Below are 16,400 nucleotides of genomic sequence, written 5' to 3' on the forward strand. Positions count from 1 at the left end.
AGGCAGCAAGAGAAAAACAGAGAGTCAAAAACAAGGGAACCTTGATAAGGCTATCAGCTGATTTTTCTGCAGAAACATTGCAGGCCAGAAGGGAGAGGCATGGTATATTCAAAGTGCTGAAAAAGAAAAACCCACAACCGAGAATACTCTGCCTAGCAAGATTATCATTTAGAATTGAAGGAGAGATAAAGAACTTCTCAGACAAGCAAAAACTAAAAGACTTCATTAATACTAACCCTACCCTAAAATAAATGTTAAAGGGTCTTCTCTGAGTGGAAAAGAAGAGGCTATAAGAAGAAGTAAATATTTATGGGAAAGGAAAAATCCCACTAGTAAATGCAAACATATAGTAAAGGTTGAGGATCAACCACTCAAATAAGCTATTGTGAAGATTAAAAGACAAAAATTGTAAAATCAACTATAACTATAATAAACAGTGAAGGGATAAATATGAAGGTGTAAAATATGACATCAAAAACACAAAATGTGGGGGAGGAGAATTAAAATGTCTTTTAAAATGTGTTTGAATTTAAATGAATACCAGGCTAAAATAAGTAGACATAGCTATAGGTCAACATATATAAACCCTTTGGTAAGCACAAATCAATAGATACACAAAAACTAGAGAGAAAGGAACACAGACCTATCACTAAATAACATATCAAGCCACAGGGAAGAAGCAAAACAGAGAAAGAAAGGACAGAGAATAACTACAAGAACAACCAAAAAATAAGTTTAAAGTGGCAATAAGTACATCCCTCTCAATGATCACTTTAAATGTCAATGGACTAAATGCTCAAATCCAAAGATATAGGGTGGTTGACTGGATAAAAAAAAACAAGACCCGTCTATATGCTGCTTAGAAACTCACTTCAGAATTAAAGATGCACAGACTGAAAGTAAGAGGATGGAAAAAGATTTTTCATGCAAACACAAATGAAAAGAAAGCTGGAATAGCAAAACCTGTATCAAACAAAGGAGACTTTAAATAAGTATGTAACAAAAGACAAAGAAGGGCATTTTATTATGATAAGGGATCAAAACAAGAAGAGGATATAACATTCACTACAATATATTAACAGGCACAAAAGGAGAACTTGAAGATAATATAATAAGAGTTAAGGACTTTTGCACCTGACTTACACGAATGGACAGATCATCTAGACATAAAAATCAATCAGGAAACATTTGTCTTAAGTGACACATAGGTGGAATTAATAGATATCTGCAAGACATTCCATCCCAAAACAGCAGAATACACATTCTTTTCAAGTGCACATGGAATACTCTCCAGTATGGATCACATACTAGGCAACAAAATGAGTCTCATCAAAGCTTAGAAGATACAAATTATGAATCATTTTTTCTGACCAAAATAGTATGAAATTAGAAATCAATTACAGGAAGAAAATTGAAAAAAAAAAAAAAACACAAGCACATGGAGAATAAACAACATGGTACTAAAAAATCAAAGGGGTCAATGAAGAAATCAAAGAAAATTTTTTAAAAATGAGACAAAATAAAATAAAAACATAGCTTTCCAAAATCTGAAATGCAGTAAAAGCAATTCTAAGAGGCAAGTTTATAGTGATATCAACCTACCTCAAGAAAACAAGAAAAATCTCAAATAAAAAACCTACCATCTAAACTGATTAGAAAAAGAACAACAAAGCCCAAAGTAAGCAGAATGAAGGAAAAAATAAAGATCATAGCAGAAATAAAATATAGATCAAAAAAACAGAAAAGATCAAGGAAACTAAGCTTTTTTTTTTTAAAGATAAACAAAATTTACAATCCTTCAGCCAGGCTGATTAAGAAAGAAAGAGAACTCAAATTAACAAAATAAAGAAATGAAAAAGGAGAAATTACAACTGACTTCACAGAAATAAAAACAACCGTAAGAGAATACCACAAACAGTTATATGACAACATACTGGACAACCTAGAAGAAATGGATCAGACTGATGCTACTATTGAAACTGAATCAGTAATAATAACAACAACAACAATAACAACAACAACAAATCCAGGTCTGGCAGCATCAAGGGGAATTCTACCAAACATTTAAAGAGAGTTAATAATTATTCTTCTCAAACTATTCTAAAACATTGTAGAAGAGGGAATGCTGTCAATCTCATTCTATGTAGCCACCCTTACCCTAATACCAAAACCTGACTAAGACATTACCAAAAAAAAAATTACAGGCCAATATCTCTGATGAATGATGCAAAAATCCTCAACAAAATATTAGCAAACCAAATTCAATAAAATACATAAAAATGATCATACACTATGATCAAGTGGGATCTATTACAGGGATGAAAGCATGGTTCAGTAGCCTCAAACCAATCAATGAAATATACCACATTAACAAATGAAGGATAAAAATCATATGATCACTTCAGTGGACACAGAAAAAGCATTTGACAAAATCCAATATCCATTCATGATAAAAAACCTCTCATCAAAGCGGGTATAGAGGGACTATGTCTCAACATAATAAAGGCCATTTATGGCAGGCCCAGAGCTAATATCATAGCCAATGTTGAAAGCTGAAGGTTTTTCCTCTAAAATCAGGAACAAGGCGGCGGGCTCCCTCGGGGTCCCTGCGGGCAGGCACTCCGGCAGCCGCGGCGCGATGGAGGCGCCGGCCGAGCTGCTGGCCGCGCTGCCCGTGCTGGCCACCGCGTTGGCGCTACTGCTCGCCTGGCTGCTGGTGCGGCGCGGGGCTACCGCGAGCCTGGAGCCTGCCCGCGCGCCCCCGGAGCCCGCGCCCCCGGCCGAGGCCAGCGGGGCGCCCGCGCCACCTGGTCCCTGCGCCGCGGAGTCCGCGGCGTCCGCGGCCGCGCCCGAGGGGCCGGAGGAGCCCGCAGTGTTGCCGGCGGAGGCAGAGGAGCAGGCCGCCGAGGCCAAACAGGAAGAGGAGCAGGGGCTGGACAGCGAGGAAGGTCCACCCCAGGCAGAGCCTGAGGAAGAAGACGGGGCAGAGGCCTTCTCCTTCAAATACAGCCCCGGGAAGCTGCGGGGAAACCAGTACAAGAAGATGATGACCAAAGAGGAGCTGGAGGAGGAACAGAGAACCGAGGAATAATGAAGTTATCCTTAGCCTCCTCCTAAAGGCTTTTCCTTTTGGCATCTTAAAACTTGAGCGATAAAGTGGAGTGCCCTGAGAGGAGCTGACAGGCTCTCTGGGGTGCCTCTTGCCCACGTGAATCTGCCGGGCCTAGGCCCTCAGCCAGGATGCTCCCTCGGCTGGGAGGGCCTGTCCCTCCCTGTTTGGGTGGGTCGCTTTGTGAAGCTGAAGGGTCTTCCTAGACTTTTATTTCCCTTATGACCCAACCTTCCTGTCTGCACACCCTCTGCACCTGAGATATCAACAATTTCAGCAATGCCATCATTTTACAGTTGGTAATTTCATTCCAGCCCTCCTGCTTTTCTTCACTAAAGCCAAACCGTGAAAGACTTTGGGGTGTGATGCACAAATGAGGGAGCGGCCTGTGCGTGCTGGCTGGTCGGGGTGGTCCACTGCTCTCCTTCCCCTGGGGGCCCACCCCCCGCCCGGCTCAGTTTTGGGGGTGAGAGACCTGTACTGAGGACTGGGCAGCAAAGAACCAGGACCCGCTGCCCACTGCCTCTTGGCCTTACTCTCTATTTAGAGCAGGCTGCAGTCCAGCCCTCTTATTACTAAGAGGCCTTTTCACTGATGTTCTTACCAGCTCAGCTGAATCTCTACCTTTGCTTTGGCAGATGCAGTAATAATGGTGTTCGCTTAAAATAGATGTCTCGACTCTGCCTTTTCCTAGGCTTCTTGGATGAGTTAGAACTTCACCAGATGATCAGATCAGTTCCAGATTGGTTTCTTGGAATTCTGTATTTGACAACATTTATACTATGCCAAACTAATCTGCGGTTTTTAGGTAGATGTCATTTAAAACTTTTTTTTAAGCAGTAAGTTTATAGAAAAAGATTTTCTTTCTATTTAATGGAAGGCCAGGAGATGTCCAGTGTCACCCCCTCAGGCATATTACATACCCAGGGACCTTCTCCTCTGGGTTAGGTTCAGGGGTTTAGGACAGACAAGCAACAGGGCAGATGGGAGGGTACAGCTCAGTGGTAGAGTCGTGCTTAGCGTGCCCAAGGTCCTGGGTTTCATCCTCAGTCCCTCCATTAACAGCAAAAAAGAATAGGCAACAAGGCAGCCGCCACCCAGAACCACGGGACGAACGGAAGCCATGCTCCTGTGAGCACACCTGCCCCCCCACAGCAACAGCAGCAGGCCTGGATCTGACTGATTAATGGGTGACTCCCTCCGCATTATTAAGTTTTTCTGGACACTTTCTGAACGTGGCTTATAGACACTGAGCTTCACGGATTCCCGATGGCTTGGATCTGTGTTTTCAGCCTTTGTTCAGTCCAATAAACTTTGAGTAGATGGTCTTAAAAAAAAAATAAAATAAAAAAAAATAAAATCAGGAACAAGACAAAGATATTCACTCTTCATCATTTCTATTTAACATAGTATTAAAAGTCCTAGCCACAACAATCAGAAAAGAATTAGAAATAAAAGGCTTCCAAATTGGAAAGGAAGAAGTAAGATTATCACTATTTCTAGATGATATGATACTATATATATAACACCCTAAAATCTCCACCAAAAAACTATTAGAATTAATAAATGGATTCAGTAGCAGGGTACAAGATTAACATACAGAAATCTGTTGCCTTTCTATACCCTAATAATGAACTGTCATAAAGAGAAGGCAAGAAAACAATCCTATTTACAATTACATCAAAAAATAAAATAAAATTCTAGAAATAAAGTAATCCAAGGAGGTGAAAGCCCTTTATTGTGAAAACTATAAAGTACTGATGAAGGAAACTGAAGACAATACAAATAAATTGGAAGGTATCTTGTGTTCATAGATTGAAAAAATTAATATTGTTAAAATGACCATACTATCAATAAGGCAATCTACAAATTCAATGCAATCCCTAGAAAAATACCAAGGGCAATTTTCTCAGAATTAGAACAAATATTTTTAAAATTTGTCTGAAAACACAAAAAAATCCCCAAGCCAAAACAATCTTGAGAAAGAAGAAACGAGCTTGAGGAGTCATGCTCCCTAACTTCAGAGTATACTACAAAGCTACAGTAATCAAAACAGTACAGTCTTGGCACAAAAACAGACACACAGATTAATAGAACAGAATAGAGTCCAAAAACAAATCCACACACATATGGCCAATTAACCTACAACAAAGGAGGCAAAAATATACAATGTGAAAAAGACAGTCTTTTAAATAAGTGGTGCCAGAAAAACTGGATAGGTACATGGAAAGGAATGAAATTAGAACATTTTCTTACACTACATACAAAAATAAACTCAAAATGCATTAAAGACCTAAATGCAATATCTGAAACCATAAAGCTCTCAGAAGAAAACTATAAGCTTCTAGAAGACACTCTTTGACATAAATCTTAGTGGTATTTTTAGGTTCTATCTTCTCTGGAAAAGGAAACAAAAGCAAAAATATACAAGCAGGACTATATCAAACTTAAAAAACTTTTGTGCAGTGAAGGAAACTATTAACAAAATAAAAACACAACCTACTGAACAGGAATAGGCATTTTCAAATGTTATGTCTAATGAAGGGTTAATATCCAACATATTAAAAAAAAAAAGCTCATACAACTCAATATCCAAAAAAAGAGAACAATCTAATATAAAAATGGGCAGAAGATCCGAATAGACATTTTTCCAAAGAAGACATACAGATTGCCAACAGGCTTATGAAAAGATGCTCAACATCACTAATCATCATGGAAATGTTAATCAAATCCACAACGAGCTATCACTTCACACTTGTCAGAATGGCTATTGTCAAAAAGAAAGCAAACGATATTGGTGAGAATATGGAGAAAAGGGAATTCAAGTAAACTGTTAGTGGGAATTGTAAATTGGTGCAACTATTATGGAAAACAGTCGGAGGGTCTCCAAAAATTAAAAATGGAACTACCATATAATCCAGCAATTCCACTCCTTAGTATGTACCTTAGGAAAATGAAAACATTAATTCAAAAAGATAGGTATACCCCAATGTTTATAGCTGCATTATTCACAACAGTCAAGATATGGAAACAACCAAAATGTCCATCAACAGATGTATGAATAAAGAAGCTATGGTATATATGTGCAATGGAATATTACTTGGCCATTAAAAGAATGAATTTTTGCCATTTGTAACATGAATATACCTAGAGGGTACTATGCTTAGTGAAATGAGTCAGATAGAGAAAACAAATACTATATATTTTCACTTATATGTGAAATCTGAAAAATTAAAATGAATCAGTAAATATTACAAAACAGAAACAGACTCATAGATACAGAGGACAAACTAGTGGTTACCAGTGGTGAGAGTGGTCGAGGGATAGACAAAACAGGGAAAGGAGATTAAGAGGTACAAACTACTAGGTATAAAATAAATAAGATACAAGGATGCAATGTATAGCATAGGGAATAGAGCCAATATTTTATAACAATTTTCAATGAAGCATAATCTATAAAAGTGTCAAATCACTATATTGTACACCTGAAACTAATATAACATTGTAAATCAATTATACTTCAATATAAAAAAAGAATTTCCTTGGAAAGTCAATTTGTTGAACTAATAATTCCTTTATATTTTATCACAGTCATTAATGCAGCAAATTATTAATACATGTCACAATTTGGATGAATCTCAAATTCACTTCACCAAGTGAAAAAAATCAGACTCAAAAGACTATCTACTGTTTGATTCCATTTACACAGTGTTCTTTTAAAAGGCAAAACTGTGAGAATGAATCAGTGGCAATGAGCAGGAGATAGGAGGGAAAAGTGTGACAAAGCAACATTATGAGGACTTTTTTGGGAAGTGATAGAACTGTTCTTTATGTTTATTATGGAGGTGATTATACAACTATGCATTTATCTATATACTTAAAACTGTACATAAAATATGTGAATTTTGATGTATATAAAGTTTAAAATAAATATTTAAAAGTGAAAAAATCATTAGTGCTATCCAATATCATCAAAATGAAAAAATAACATTAACACTCCTATCACAGTATCAGTATATCTGAAAAATAACTAGTCAAATTTGGATGAATCTAAGTCATTTTTTTCTTCTCATATGATTTTTTCTAATGAGAAATTTATATAATTTATAATATACAAAACTAAGCATAAATCATTCATAAGAAGTCTTGACATCGGTCCCCAATTCATTCTGCTTAGAGAACAGGTAATAATTATTAATCACTGAGTTTAAGGGAATAGTTCTAAATATTCTAAATCCTCTTCTGTGTGTCTCACACTATATTTGTTCCACATAGTTGATGTCTTCTTTCCTTATTCTTTTACTGCTGAGTTGTGCACCTTATACTTATCCATGTATTCAAAGTTCTGCCTGTAAATAATGTTTTCATTTTATCCTTTCCCCTTTTTCTCCTCCTACTTTCCTCCAACTTTCTTTATTATCCCACCCTAACCCTAGATAATCAAGGCTGATCGCCTGGTATATACTCTTCTATATTCTTCTCCATTTTCATAAAATTATACACAAACCTATACATGCATATTCATACATATGGGATTTCAATCTTTGGCTTATGCAAATAAATCATCCAAACTTCACTGCATCTCATTTTCTCACTTAATACTGCATTGTGGAAAGTCTTCCAAGTTGGTTGGTATAAATTTAACTTGGTATTTTAATATTTGCATAATATTCCATTATATGAATGAACCACATTTCTCTTCAATCATTTCCCTTTCTTTCTAGTTCTTGATGTTGGTTGTTTTGGTGTTACATCATTACATATATCATTACATACTGGTGCTTTTATACCTATGGTAGTACCAAAGCTAGGAGTTAGAAATGCATTGTTTAGTATGTCAAAGATATCCTACCACAGTATCTAAGGGAAAAAAAATTTAAGTCCAGGATTGTTCTTCTCAACTTTAAGACTATAGTAAAGTACTCAGATATATTTTCCAACCATAAACAACTATAGTCCCTAATCAAGTGTTAATTATTCTGATTACCAGCTCTTATTATAGGAGTTCAAATATAGAGACTACCTTGCCCTCTAAACCAAACTTAATTTTGATGACAGGGATTAAAGATAGAGATGGATATACTTGGTGCCTTTAGATGGCCAAGGAAGTCCAGTTAGGTGGTACTCTTAACAGTAGAAGAGGATGAACAGCTAAGATGCTTGCAAAGCCTCAGTAAGCAATGCACAAGTATCTTGGATGAAAAATATAGTCACCATCAGAAGATCAAATACAAGTGACTTCTAAGAAAAAAGCATACCGTGAACAAGGTCAATTGATGCATTGATTGAGATATACCACCAGAAAATCTGTTGGCCTTTTAGTCAACAAGTTTAGCTGAGTAATTAGGTTAACACTCATAGCACATCAGTTACATTTAATAGTTACATTTCCATAATAAATTACTATGTTATTTTCACTGAGATAATGCAATAATTCTTTAGTGGGTTCCAAAGTGGCAGGATAATAGCAAAAATGAAAGCAAAAAATATTTTTCCACTCTATAATTTCAGATTTGATGCCTCTTCTTACATACAGTGATCTATGAGGCAAATGTTGTGCATATATTCTAAAGCGAACATGAAGATAAGTAACAATGGGGAATGTACAAGCATATTATATTCACTATTGAATATATTGGCTGCTGGATCCAATTCCTAGTGGTTGAATGCACTTTGTTCACAATATGTTGTTCTTTTTCTGTCACTCCTTACCTGTCACTTTCCACTGAAATGTGCTGTATTTCAGGTCTGAGTCTGGTTTTCTTGACACAGTTATTGATTTCTATCCCATTCAATTTAGTTCATGTGAAAATACTCATGGCATCTTGACATATGTCTGTGGCTAATAATTGCATTGATCTATCATGTCCTGGGCTAAGTAGAGAGCAGTATGTTGATGATGGAAGAACCTGAATCTTATTAAAATTTATAGGAGGAGTAATTTGACTGATGATCAAATTAGGTAAAGTGCTTAAGATGGTGACTAGCTATTTTTATTTTTCTAATTTTCATTGACTAGCAAATAAAAATTACATCTAAATTGTGCATTCATGCAACATATTCATCCTTTCAAGTACATATATGATTTATTTTAAGGAATTAGCTTATAGGACTGCGGAGGCTGAAAAGACCTAAACCTGTGGGATAGGCTGGCAAGCTAGAGATTCAAGTAAGAGTTAATATTATAGTCTTGAGTCCAGAATCTTCAGAGCAGGCTAGCAAGCTGGAAATACAGGCAGGATTCCTATGTTGCAGTCTTGAGGCAGAATTTCTTATTCTTCAGAGAACATCAGTCTTTGCTCTTCAGGCCTTCAGCTGATTTGATGAGGCCTGCTCACATTATGGAGTGTAATATGATATACTCAAATACTACTGATTTAAATGTTAATCACATCTAAAAAAATACCTTTACAACAGTATCTAGATTGGTGTTTAACCAAACAATTGGCACCATAGCCTAGCCAAGTCGACACATGAAACTAACCACCACAATCTGTGATATTATCTCCCAAAATCATTTAGGATAACAAAATTCTTTTTTAGTAATTGAGCATATTTAAAATCCTGAGATTTATAATTCAGTGCAGAAGTTTTTAAGAGAATCAAACCTATAGTATTAAAATTGTTGTTAAAAATTGTTTATATTTTGGTATTTTAAATGTTAATACGTTTGAGGGTTTGCTCTATTGGAGAAATGTGTCAACTTGTCATTTTAAATTAAAATATGCAATTAAACAATTGATTTAAATTTATGAATTTAAAATGAAATCTTTCTAAGCTTATATACAAAATGGGAACATTTAGAATGAAAATTCCATGAAGGCAGGGATTTCCTTATGTTTCACCTACTGCTACCATCTAACTGCCAAGAACAGAACCTGTTCAATAATAAGTTCTTGAAAAATATTTGTAGGGTTTAGCTAAGAAAATTCAAGACTCACCAAACTTTCAGGTTTACTGGGACTATTCTGTTCCAGTTAGTTATATGAGTAATTAAAGTAAGCTATATAACTGAAAATATTTATGCAAATTTAAGTTATAAAAGCTCTCTTAAAGTTGATTTTTGTAATTAGCTATATATATGAATACAGTGACACTTAAAACTCAAATGAAAATCTAAAAGAATAACTGGCTTTTTGAGTCTGTGACTTTAATAAACTCAATATTACTTTTATAGCTAATGGAACTTATGAGTAACGTTTTTTTTGTGCACTATAATCATTTTCAAGGATGGAAAAACCCTCGCACTTGAAAGATAGGTCAATAGGTCTTATACTTATGGGCAGCTTAATTTTAATTCATTGATTTTTAGCAGGAAGAAGAGTAAAGAAAAAAATTAAAGAATTACTGCACTTTAGATAAATGTTTCATCATAACGAGGTATTAGTTGTTAAAAGAGTTCCCTGAAGTTTTTTAAATATTAAAAATTATTAAGAGCCATTTTTGATATATATATATATATTTTTACTATACTCTTCTACATTAGGTAACACAGCAAATTGGTTAAAAGCATGAACACTCAAAATCAGATTTTCTGGGTCCGAAACCTAGTTCCACCACTTACCAAGGTGGCAAGTTACTCAACCTATATGTGTTTCAGTTTCCTTATCTTCAAAATTAGAAAAATAGTAATACCTGTCTCCTAACATTATTATGGTGATTGCATGAGATCATTCCTACCAAGTACTTTGAACAGTGCCTGGTACATATGCCTTTTATTAGGCATAGTGTCTATTAACTTCCTGTTAGGAAATAAAAAACTAGCCCACATTTCTCCCAAAGTACCTACCCTCAATTCCTGAGTTTCATTAGTAATGAACTTTGATAATATAAAAATGATTGTATAATTTGTATAGCCATTTCAAGCAACCACTATCTCCGTGGTTGATCTGTTCTAATTCTATCAAAAAATGAAAAGGATTCAGTGCATGCCATCAGTCCTTTCATCATGGTTTTTCCATTCCTTGGAAGGAAGGAATGGAAAGCAAGGAATGGAAAAGCCATGATAAACTTCATCATCAAGTAGAGTATATTTTCTGTCTGTTTTGGTTTGTTTTTTTTTAAAGCCCATGGGCACTAAATTTTGTAAGCTCTTGCATATTTGAGAATGTCTTCTGCCTTCCAATAGAGTAGCCACTAACCGTATGTGGTTACTGAGCATGTGAAATGTGACTAAATCAATTGAGATGTGATATAAGTGTAAAATACACAGCAGATTTCAGACTTAGTGTATAAAATATTTCATTATTAATCTTTGTATTGATTTCACATTGAAATGATATTTTAGATATACCGGCTTACATAAAGTACATTGTTAAAATAAATGTCACCTGATACTTTTTATTTTTTTAATGTGGCTGTTAGAAAATTAAAACTTACATGACTTGCATTATATTTCTATTGGAAATTACTACCTCAGAACTTCATATTCTCTGATATACTGAACCAATTGTAAGTGGCTTGATTATCATCTCTGGATGCCTTAATTATTTCTTCTTTATCACTGACATTCCATAACTTCACTCAGATATGTCCTGACATTGAAATACATCAATTTTCCTTAAAAACAGTACATAGTAGAATGCAGTGATGACACTGTTTTTTCACCCCTCCTTGTAAGCAAACCCTTCACCATGTAGCTATGAAGTTATTACATGTGGGAAGGTTGATCTGTCCCACCCTTGATCTTGGTCTCAAATGTGACTTGCCTAGGCCAGTGGGATATTAGCTGACATGATGCAGTCAGAGGTTTGAAATGTGCATTCTGGAAACTTCTCTCTCTTGCATCTCTGCCATAGCCAAAAGCACATGGCCATCTAACCCTCACGTAGGATGAGAGACACAGAGCAAAACCAAGTCCTTCACTTGCCACAGTCAAGAACACCCTATATCAACCAACAGCAGGCAAAATCCAGAAATATGAGTGAACCTAACCAATATCAGCAGAACTGCCTAGCTGACCACTCAGTTACATGAGCAATTGAACACTTGTATGCCACTGAGGTTTTGTATTTCCTTTTTTAAAACATATATATACTGATGCAGCCATAGATCTGTAGATTGAAATCTCTAAGTCAGGATAATTTCATTCTAGAATACCTTACAACGGTTTGTCTATTTCATTTATTCAGCACTCCCTTTAGGAAAATCAACTGTGAATATGTTGGATCTCTACCACTTGTCTTTCATAGCAATGTTTTTTCCTTTTTAATCACAAACATCTTTTTCTTTCCTAAACTAACTTTGACAACTCTCACATATCCAAATTTCATTACTATAATTGTGTTCTCAATTGTATTTACAATTGTAGTATAGCTTTTAATGTGATTTCCTTTGCTCTAATGGTTTAATTATCCCTTTCTATTTTTTTTTCCTTGAGCTATGCTCGCTCACTTTCCATCTCCTTCTGTTGTCCTACTATCTTTTTTCAACTTTTGTCTCTTCTTTGAATTCTTTTAAATTGTTCTTGTTTCAAAATTATATCTCCAGGAAATTCCTTGAGTCTATGGATATTTATTTGTCCTAAAATTTCCTGTTTTCTGGGAAATTTCCATTTCTAATTTATAGTCGGTATCTATATTTTGCATACCTGCTTTTCCTTACTTTTAACTGAAATATGTAGATAATCATATGGAGATTACTCCTTGGTTATTAGTTATCTTTGAAAGAAGGAAGTTTTATATGTCATCTATTTTCTGAAAAATACTCTGGAAAGCATGAAGGGAATGAGGGGAGCAGTCAGCAGTTTCAATGAAGGTCTATGATCATGCTTTCTACCTCTTAGCACCTCCTTAAATATTTTGCTTAGGGGAATTACTCCTCTCAATTTGCTGGATTAAGGAGATTGGTGTAGTCATAGATATGGGCACTCTAATCAAGGATCATTAGCTAAACTCTTAAGGATACTGACACTTATTTTCAGGGAAATCTGTTGACTGCCTAAGTTCTGAAGGAGCATATTTTAGTTCCCTCTTCCTCTTCTTTCTTGAGTTCTTGAAGATCATTTTGTGACCATCCTTTTCAGCCAAATCTCACAGTATTTTGTATTTATTTTCTTAAACTTATGATTTAGACAATTTAGGATTTGTCCATGTTTATGTCATTGAAGAATGAGTTTTCTTTTCTATTTTATTTTCTTTTTGATGTTCTCAGTGGAATTCAAATAGGAAGAGTTAAGTTGAAATAATTTTACTCTTCAATGTTCATTCTTACATAAAAGTTCAGTCTTCAACTTATATACAACAAAATATGTAACTTCAGTATGTTGAAGCATGCTCACCTGAACAAAGTTTAATTAATTATATAGGCAATTCATCAAAAATGGTTCAAAATGTTTACAATACTGGAATCTACTACAGTTATACTAGGCTGTATAATTTTATTATCTCCATGTCTAATAAAAAGTCCTCCACATTGCTTTACATGTTGCTGTCCAGTTTTCCCAACACCATTTGCTGAAGAGACTGTCTTTATTCCATTGTATATTCTTGCCTCCTTTGTCGAAGATGAGTTGACCAAAAGTTTGTGGGTTCATTTCTGGGCTCTCTATTCTGTTCCATTGGTCTGTATGTCTGTTTTTCTACCAATACCATTCTGTCTTGATGACTGTAGCTCTATAGTATTGTCTGAAGTCTGGGAGAGTTATTCCTCCAGCTTCTTTCTTTCTCTTCAGTAATGCTTTGGGAATTCTAGGTCTTTGATGGTTCCATATAAATTTTATTATGATTTGTTCTAGTTCTGTGAAATATGTCCTGGGTAATTTGATAGGGATTGCATTAAATCTGTAGATCGCCTTGGGCAGTCTGACCATTTTAACAATATTGATTCTTCCAATCCAAGAGCATGGGATATCTTTCCATTTTTTAAAGTCTTCTTTTAATTTCCTTCATCAATGGTTTATAGTTTTCTGTGTATAATACTTTCACCTCCTTGGTTAGATTTATTCCTAGGTATTTTACTACTTTGGGTGCTCTTTTAAAGGGGATTGTTTATTTACTCTCTTTTTCTGTTGATTCATCATTAGTGTAAAGAAATTTGACCGATTTTTAAATGTTAATCTTGTACCCTGCTACCTTGCTGAATTCTTCGATCAGCTCTAGCAGTTTTTGTGTGGACCTTTTAGGGTTTTCTATATATAGTAACATGTCGTTGGCATATAGTGACACTTTTACCTCTTCTTTTCCAATTTGGATCCCTTTTATTTCTCTCTCTTGCCTGATTGCTGTGGCTAGGACTTCCAAGACTATGTTGAATAAGAGTGGTGATAGTGGGCATCCATGTCTTGTCCCAGATTTTAGTGGGAAGCTTTTGAGTTTTTCACAGTTGAGTACTATGCTGGCTGTAGGTTTGTCATATATAGCTTTTATTATGTCCCTTACACCATACACAAAAATCAACTCAAAATGGATCAAAGACTTACATAAGACAAGATACAATAAACCTCCTTGAAGTAACTATAGGTAAAACATTATCTGACATACATCTCAAAAATGTCCTCCTAGAAGAGTCTACTCAAGCAATAGAAATAAAAGCAAGAATAAACAAATGGGACCTAATGAAACTTACAAGCTTCTGCACAGCAAAGGAAACCATAAGTAAAACAAAAAGACAACCTATGGAATGGGAGAAAATTTTTGCAAATGAAACCGAGAAAGGCTTGATCTCCAGAATATGTAAGCAATTCATACGACTCATTAAGAAACAACCAAATAACCCAATCCAAAAATGGGCAAAAGACCTAAACAAGCAATTCTCCAAGGAAGACATACAAATGATCAATAGGCACATGAAAAAATGCTCCATATCACTAATTATCAGAGAAATGCAAATCAAAACTACAATGAGGTATCACCTCACACCAGTCAGAATGGCTATCATTCAAAAATCCACAAATGACAAATGCTGGAGAGGCTGTGGAGAAAGGGGAACCCTCCTACACTGCTGGTGGGAATGCAGTTTGGTGTAGCCACTGTGGAAAACAGTATGGAGATTTCTCAAATGACTGGGACTAGACTTACCATATGACCCAGGAATCCCACTCCTGGGCATATATCCAGAAGGAACCCTACTTCAGGATGACACCTGCACCCCAATGTTCATAGCAGCAGTATTTACAATAGCCAAAACATGGAAACAGCCTAAATGTCCATCAACGGATGACTGGATAAAGAAGAGGTGGTATATTTATACAATGGAATACTACTCAGCCATAAAAACTGACAACATAACGCCATTTGCAGCAACATGGATGCACCTGGAGAATGTCATTCTAAGTGAAGTAAGCCAGAAAGAGAAAGAAAAATACCATATGAGATCGCTTATATGTGGAATCTAATAAAAAAAACAAAAAACAAAACCAATAAAAACAAAGCATAAATACAAAACAGAAATAGACTCATAGACATAGAATACAAACTTGTGGTTGCCAAGGGGGCAGAGGATGGGAAGGGATAGATGGGATTTCAAAATTGTAGAGTAGATAAACAAGATTATACTGTATAGCAAAGGGAAATATACACAAGATTTTATGGTAGCTCACAGAGAAAAAAATGTCTCAATGAATATATATATGTTCATGTATGACTGAAAAATTGTGCTCTGCACTGGAATTTGACACAACATTGTAAAATGATTATAAATCAATAAAAAATTTTAAAAAAAAGTCCTCCACAAAACCATCTTCATCTCTAATACTAGAAAGGTCTAGAAATTTGGCAGGAATCTATAGACTCTCTCTTTTCTTTCCAGGAGTTAAAATACCAAATTATTCTTAGCAAAGTGAAAAATAAAATACTGTAGACATGTTCTTTCATTTATTTTTCCATTCAATAGACTTTGAAAAAAGAAAAATAGAATGACTACATTAGAAGATCCATTATTCATGACGCTACTGGTGAGATTTTCCTATTACGTGATGACATACCACGGATGCTTCTAAAGGGAAGAACAAAACAAGTGAAATTACAGATGCTTTGATTTTCCTTTGGGGTAGAAAAGATGTAATTCAACTTAAAAAGACCCCTTTTCATTCACTATCCTGAGGTTATACTATTATCTAGGTTAGAATATCAATATATTTTCTATACTTAGGTAGAATGCTGAGTGAGAAGACTATTCATACTCTTTGGTTAAAATATTATATGACAGAGGCTTGCCTCTTACTATGATGTTAAAAAAACTGTATTTAGCATTGAAAACATTTTTTCTAACACAATTTTTTAATGCTTCTGAAGTAATTATGATAGGCCATTGGCCAGGCATGCTGTAAACACAAGGCTGCAATAAGAAAGAG

At 35.2% G+C, this 16,400-nt stretch overlaps 1 pseudogene; it reads left to right on the forward strand.

Annotated features, from left to right (window-relative positions):
* Window positions 1-2,638: 2,638 nt before the first annotated feature.
* LOC102541722 (matrix-remodeling-associated protein 7 pseudogene) lies at window positions 2,639-4,441 on the forward strand (annotated as a pseudogene).
* The last annotated feature ends 11,959 nt before the right edge of the window (window positions 4,442-16,400 follow it).

The sequence above is a fragment of the Vicugna pacos genome, chromosome 16, assembly GCF_048564905.1.
Source record: "Vicugna pacos chromosome 16, VicPac4, whole genome shotgun sequence".
Taxonomy (NCBI): domain Eukaryota; kingdom Metazoa; phylum Chordata; class Mammalia; order Artiodactyla; family Camelidae; genus Vicugna; species Vicugna pacos.